We start from the raw sequence: 7506 nt of genomic DNA, 5'->3' as shown, positions 1-7506 counted from the left end.
TATGAAAATTTCAGTGCATGAAATGTTTGTCAAACCCATTGGAAGAACAGCACATCCTGGAGCTATTATTGGCATAGCAAATAATGAGTGACATTCAGAGTTTATGCTGTTTGCTCTCTGATATTGCTGCAATGAGTTTTCAGTATACACGGGAGTTACCAAGAGGTGACTTTTTCTGGGCTGGGATACGTTTGTTTGTTCTTCAGTTTATTATCACTGTGAAGTGAAGTCATCATTAGCTGTAGTTCAGATCACTGGGAAAGAGGAAAACCTACATGTGGAAGAAGAGAGAGTCATTTTAGGTCAGTATTTCCTAAAGTTATCCCTTGAAAGTACCTATAAAAATGGTTTCTTGGGGAAATAAATTGGGAAATACTGCATACTAAATGCCAGTCTTAAAGATGTATATACTCAGGAGCACATGAAGGCTCTGAGAAATGCTGCAGAGTTTGGGTTGATCTTAGAGAGTTTTAATTTATAGAGTTTGGCTTAATCCAGTTTTGCCCAAATTTTGTTAGAGAATCTCTTGTATTACGGTAAAACAAGTTGCCTCCAAATTTAGAGACTGAAAACAATCATCTTACTGTGTCCTAGTTTCTGTGTATTGGGAATTTGGGAAGGACTCAGCTGGGCAGTTCTGGTTTGGGGTCAGTCATGCAGGGAAGTCAGGTGGTGGCTGGTACTGGAACAGCAGGTGGCAGGAGCAGCTGGGGACAGGCTGGACATCTCTCTTCATGTCACCTTAGGACTTCTGGTCTCTCCATGGAGGCTGCATTGGGCTTCCTCACAGCTTGCCTGCCTCAGGACAGCAGGGCAGTAACAGCTCAGAGTTCCAATGAAGGTATTTGAACTCACAAGGTAAAAGCTACAGTGACCGTTATGATATAAACTTGGAAATCACACAGCATTGCTTTCCAGTCATTAAATCACTTATAAGAGGGTCATAAGACCACAAAAGTGGGGGAATTCAACTCCACATCTTGATGAGGAAGTGACAAAATTGCATAAGAGCATTGAGCCTGGAGATATTATTCCTACCATATTTGGAAAATACATTCTACCATAGAACCCTCTCTTCTCCTTGGAATCTATTCAATGTTGGTTCCATGAAGCATACTTTGTGAATCCTGCTTTAGACAATTCTCACCAGAGCTGCTTTTGAGTAAAAAAAGACAGACAGGCCAAAAAATATGTTCTCACAAGTTCTGAGATGTCCAAATACACACTTCACAAAGAGATTGTTTGACATGACTATACTAAAAGGTACCATTATTTTAAATCCTGTAGCCCAGGGTGTAGCCACTTAGATGTTTGGTTTTTATGGCTCAGAGAGGGTTTACTGCTTTAATCTTGTACATCAGTTCCATCAGAGTTTCTTAGCATCTATATATCTAGACTGGAGCAGGTTCATAAGTGATCCACTGCAATCCAGAAGGGCCCTCGAAAATCTTCATCAAGTAAGAAGGGATCTTATCAAATGGAATGGCTTCCTGGCAGTAGAGCCAAGTTTTGAGGGCCAGCAATAAGGTGTTTCTTGCAAATCCCAACACTTAAATTCTTGTCCTAGGGTCTAACTCTGGGGTAACCCAAAATAAAACATACCATTGTTAGTAATAAAAAGTACTTACGTACATGAAATATCATATATGGCATTGTATAAATGCCAATAGCATGGAGAAATACAGCTGATTTCTGTGTACAGAATGGGGGAACAGATTGTGAGGTGGGTTGATGGGCAATTATTTACACAAAGACTTAACTTGAGGACAGTGTCATCCAGCAGAAGGTGACTCCCCAAAGCCTGTGGAGTAGAGTTTCCCGTGTTTGGAAGCTAGGGGATTAGGTGAGAGCTCATGATACTGAAACTACCACCTCAGAAATGAAAGCTTTTTGAAAACTTGGCTACACTGTCACAGAGATACTGTTTCCATTCCTGTGCGTTCTCCATGCATGTTTGTTTTTAGGCTAAGTCTGGCCTAAGGAGGAACCACGTGCTCTAAAAATAATGAACAAGCTTCCATGTAATATCTCAGTGTGGTGTGAATTGTAGGCTTTAATAAGAAGAGGGCTTCTCTTCTCTTAGAAACAGATACTCCAGAGTAGTAAGAAAAGATTTGAATTTAAAGCAATAGTTGTTAAAATTTAAATGAAGTTTAAATCAAGGTACTTAAAATTAATTCCCATACAGTGATAAATTTTTATCGATTTTATTACAGAGCCTTCTTAGCCCCAAAGGCACTATTTGAAAGTCATTCAACAAGAGTTAACAGTATTTAGTCTGTAATATAAAACATAAGTGGATTTTTTTCTCTTTTTTATTGTTTAAAGATAACTGACCTATGTAGGGATAAACCCACTGATTTGAACTCTTTCCTCTGAATAGCCATGTATATGCAATACACTTTTTGCAGAAATGGTGATTTACAAATTACTAGGGTATGGGTTTAAAAGAACAAAATAATATGGATGAAAACTATTATACTTAAGTCATCATCATTATTTTTAAAGACTTTCAGAATTGCTTAGATGCTTCCTAATAAAAACATCATGTCTTTATATAAATTACAGAGTAGAAGTAGAAATGTATATAATTCCATTATTTTTGAAAAAAAAATCCCCTCTGTGATAGGAGGCACTCCATTTTCTGGCCCTATTCCTTGAGTTTCAGCTCAATGAGTAGGAGCAAATATCAACTCACCTAAGAAATATCATGAGAAATATTGTCCACCACAAATAGGTTTGCTTCTTGTTGACATACACAGAAAATAAAGGGAATCCTTTCTAGATTTGTTTCTATGAGTCAGTGGCTACTGCAGGCTCTGGGTACGCACCTTGCTAGACTTGACAGGTTTCCCACGTCCTTGCTGTGAGTATCTGGTTTCAGGGCTGCTGGAAGACAAAGCATGGCCTGTGAAAGCAGTCACAGCCCGGATCAGGACAGCCCTGTCACTAACCCCCCCTTTGGTGCCTCAGAAAGGAGGCTCTTTCTTATTCCAGCTTCCTCTTTCATTTTTGTTCCTGCCTTTTCTTTCTCCACTTTTATGTCAGTGCATACACTACAGTTCATTCATGTTGCTAGAATTGCTCTCCTCTGAATCTCAGTCTCTCAGTCTCTGTTCTCTCTCTCTCAGCCTTTTTCTTTTCTTTCTCACCTCCAACACTCCCAACCCATTTTCCTTTCCCAGTGTGTCCTAACAGAAGGGTAGATAAACTCGCAGCCAGGCACTCTTAATCTGGGGCCCCAGGATAAAATTCAAGGGTTTTGTGAACTTGGAAAAAAATTACTTCTTTATTTTCACTTTTACCCTGAAGAAATTTAGCATCTCCTTCCACTATTGTTGTCAGGCAGCTGTGTCTGGGAGGTCTCTCCCTGTGCACTAGGTGAAACCTCAACCTGGTGGGGAGGGTTCTTGACTCTGAACGAGAAAGAATTCTCAACCAGGTCTGACGAGTGCAGGTAAGGAAGGAATTCATTTAAGTGAGAGTAGTAGTGAATGGCAGCAGCCATGCAGGCAGCAGAGAGCAAGAACAGAGAGAGGGAAGGGAAACCTATTGAACTGCTGCTCAGCGTAGGGCAGATCTCTTGTCAACTCCTAAAGCCAGGGTCACCTGGTGTCCAGTGTGTGCCTGAATCTGCATGGTGTGGGAATTAAGCCCCTACCCCCCCAGGATTTGGGGGAGCAGCAGAGCACAGGATGGAGTGAGATTACGTTCTGAGAACTTCCCAAAGCAAAGAAAGGAGGTTTTCAGGCAGGCTACTAAAGAGCATGATCGGACAGCAACCATCCTGTCCAGGTCACCCAGGCGACAGGAACTTGCAAGCCCAAATAAGAGCTCTCAGTAGCCCCTCCCTGTTGTCTGAAGTACAACAGAGAGAGTGAAGACTTGTACTTAAGTCTAGAAAATAGAATGAAAAAACAAAAACCCTTACCACTGGAACAGTGCAGAGACAAAACGCAGTAAATTGAACCTCAAGACATCTTTATTTAAGGCAAAGTACAGGCTTGAAGAAAGGGAAGTGTGGTCACCCTCAAAGAGGAAGCAGGCCTAAAAAGCTGGGGATTCTGTCTTTTAAGGATTTTCAAGAATGAGGTAGAGGGCCAGGGGGTGTAGACTTGTCATGTGGTCTCATGATGTCAGTCTCTGAGGAGAGATATTATGTCACCATCCATAGTCAGTCCTCTAGATAATTCTGTAAGATAAACTTAACACAAGGAATTTATTGATCCTGTTGCTCTCCAAGATAGTGGTTCCCCTCAAGCACTGGGATCATATCAGTTAAGACTGCTTGCCTTGCCTTAAGATGGGTTGTTGGCTGATTACAAAGAGTACTTTAGGAATCTTGCTTCACAACTCTGCTTTTAAAATGGAATCTTAGCCTTAAAATGGGGTCCCTCCTGTTCTTACTATGCTATTTATGTTTTGACTTTTTTAGGAAAATTAATCATGATGCTTGTCCCACGTCTCTGCCCTATCTCACTATGCCTACTGGCAACCAATCAATACCTGTGTCTTGGGAGAAAGCATCCAGATTTTCATTTCACATTAAAGTTGTTGCAGAATCTCAAAATCTAGTTTATGTCTATCACTACTTCAAAACCATGGTAGTTACTGGCCCAGTGACTAGATCATACTGTAAGCTGTATTAACAAAGAATCAAATATCATACTATATCACAAAACATAAAAAATTTTGATAATTATTTCAATATAATCGATTTCCTCTCAATCCTATGTATCGTATTTTGTTTATTTATAAATATTATCCTGACACAGGTCCATAGGCTTCACCAGTCAGCCAATGGACACCACAAAAAGGGCCAAAACATTTCTCTAAACAAATAGACAGAGCTGAGGATCCAGGCCTGTTTGGTGTCCCAGGACAGGCTCACTTATCATTTTTTCAAAAAAGTATGGTATGTCAAAACAAAATTAATTTTGATAATCTTTACTTAGAATAATATTGCACATGACACTTTTGGGGCTGATGGTGAAAGGGAACATCTGGCAATGCTGGTTATTTAATTCTAGAAAGTAAGAGCTGTCATCTAGGGCAGGAGGCAGCAGGTAATCCTCCCAGAGAAAGTATGAAGCTGCAAGGTTAATGCACCCATTCCTGCCTTTGGTGCTATTGAAGCAGGAGTGGGAGTGGGAAATTAAGAGCTGCATCTGAGGCATGGGAAGCTGCTTCAAGGTCATCATGAGTTCAGATAATTTGGTTTTAACTTAGCCTCTCAAAACTTTCCGGTTCTACTGGTAGAAAATTCCTATTGTCTGAGATGATAAGCTTCTAGCCTAGAAGGATTGATTTCTCTGTTCTTTTGTTACATCAAATGGAAGCAACTTTTGTAATGCATGTAAGGGGGCAATAAGGGCAAGCGTGGACAAGGATGTCAGAAAGGCTGCCACACAGAGGATGAAGCCCAAATTGCCAGATCCTCAGGGTTCAATGAATCCAGTTCAGCTCAGAAAAAAAGAATAGAGTGATATATCCAAGGGAGAATCTCCTCTGTATTTATTTCGGATGAAGAGCCTTTTAATAAAAAGAGCACTACAGACAATCTTTTTTTTATTATTATTAATTTCAAAGTGAGTTATAGACATCTGGTGTACTTCACTCCTAAAAACTTTAGCATGTAAATCCTTACAGTATTTTTTCTTTTTGAGGAAAAATTTATGTATAATGGATGCACATATTGTAAGTGTACCACTTATGTAGTTTTGACAACTGTGTACACCTGTGTAACCCACCCGTCTCCAGATACAGGACGTTATCATGAACACAGGAAGTCCCTTCATGCTGCTTCCACTCAATCCCCACATCGCCATCCCCCAGATCTAATTAATATTCTGGATTTTTCCACTATTAATTAATTTTGCCTTGCTGTATTAACATTTTTGTAGGATACAAAATGAACACATAATTATTAAAGAGCACTTTAAAACAACATTTAAGGAACATAATGGAGATTATAAAATATATAAAACATTTTGTAATCATCATTTCACGTCAGCAATTTCTCAGTTAATTAAAAGCTCTTCACAAAAATAACTTTTAATGACTATATAACTGTTGGCTGTTTGGATGAGCTCCTGTAATCCTGTAATGGCTCTTGAGTTACTTCTCTCCTCTAGTATAATCCCCTGGCATCAGAAGGAAGGTGAGGCTGATTCGGTAAATGGGCCTGAAGGAGGATGGGCTGGCCAAAACACATACTAGATTTGACTACTCCTCATGTTCTTCCTTTGCTGAGATGTTTACACATCCTCTCTCGTGTTACTAAAATCTCCTTCTGAAAATGCCTTATTCTGAAGGGATTCTGAAGCATTTCTAATGAATGCTCATTTGGTTTTATTAACCCAGGGGCTGAATGTGACAAGCTGCAGTGGTCCTGGGCTTACGGGAGGCAGGGTCCTGCTCTATGCAGGGGCCCTTTGCAGCAGATTGACAGCAGTGGATGTAAATTGGTCCAGGGCCACAGATGTGGGCATGGTGGTTCTCATACAGGGAGCTTCAAGGTAATGCACCAAAATTACCCTGCCATTTTCCCAGTTAATTCATTGTTAATAAATTTTTAGAAATGTATTTCTTGTTCTTACTGTACGTAAGCCACTGCTCAAAGTGCTGTATTGGCTTTATATTAATCCCCAGAATGTCTCTGTGAGGTAGGTCTTCTTATTATTTTGCTGAGGAGAAAACTTAGGCACAGTGAAGTTAAGTAACTTGCTTAACTTCACACGTCTAGTAAGCAGCAGAGTCTGTATTGGAGCCGAGATGATGGGATGTCAGAGTCTGATTGCCCTCCGCCTTTATCTGTTCCCTGCAGAAAGAAAACAGTGAGGACATTTTTTTTCTGGATTTGATGCTTGGCTCTAATAGAGGCATGATTTCTGTAAAATCAACCCTGTTAGTCTCAGTTCATAACTAGGAGTGTCAAGTTTCTAGATAGAGCAGAGTCCAGATGTGGGATCAGCAGGTAGTTTATATTTTAGGTTTGTGGGCCATGCAATCTGTCCTAACTACTCAGCTCTGCCCTTGCAGCAGCCATAGACAATATGTAAATAAGTGAACATAGTCATGTTCCAGAAAGACTTTGTTTACAGAATCAGGTGACAGGCCGTGTTTGGCCCATGGGCCATAGTTTATTGACTCCTGGTCTAGAAAAGTGCTTAAAATTTTATGGTTAATGACATTTTTTGAGAATCAGATGACAGAAATGGATTCCCTACTCATAAAGAGCCACATGAATGCATGCATAAAACCTTCTGTATATATTCATATGCATATCGATATATACAAGTATGGATATGTATATATTGCATATATGTATATAATATACCAACCATACTGCTGATTTCATTCGGTTAGTGTCAGCTAAGATGCTTTTTCAGCTTCTCTGAATTTTTGCATCCAATGGGAAGAAGTGTGTTATATAAAAGGCACAGTCATTTATGTTCCCTTATATTTGGTGATAAATCTAAAATCAAATACTATGTAAGACTCATT

The 7506-nt window shown here is 39.8% G+C and overlaps 1 long non-coding RNA gene across 1 annotated transcript in view; it reads right to left on the bottom strand.

Moving 5' to 3' along the window:
* Positions 1-4726: 4726 nt before the first annotated feature.
* The window catches only part of LOC140847712 (uncharacterized), a 58778-nt gene continuing 55998 nt past the window's right edge, over positions 4727-7506 (bottom strand). Inside the window, exon 4 of the long non-coding RNA XR_012127766.1 lies at positions 4727-6820. This is a non-coding gene — a long non-coding RNA (uncharacterized lncRNA). The remainder of the gene's footprint in view (positions 6821-7506) is intronic.

This window comes from Manis javanica, chromosome 2, assembly GCF_040802235.1.
Source record: "Manis javanica isolate MJ-LG chromosome 2, MJ_LKY, whole genome shotgun sequence".
NCBI lineage: Eukaryota > Metazoa > Chordata > Mammalia > Pholidota > Manidae > Manis > Manis javanica.
This window is presented reverse-complemented; position numbering and strand designations above follow the sequence as displayed.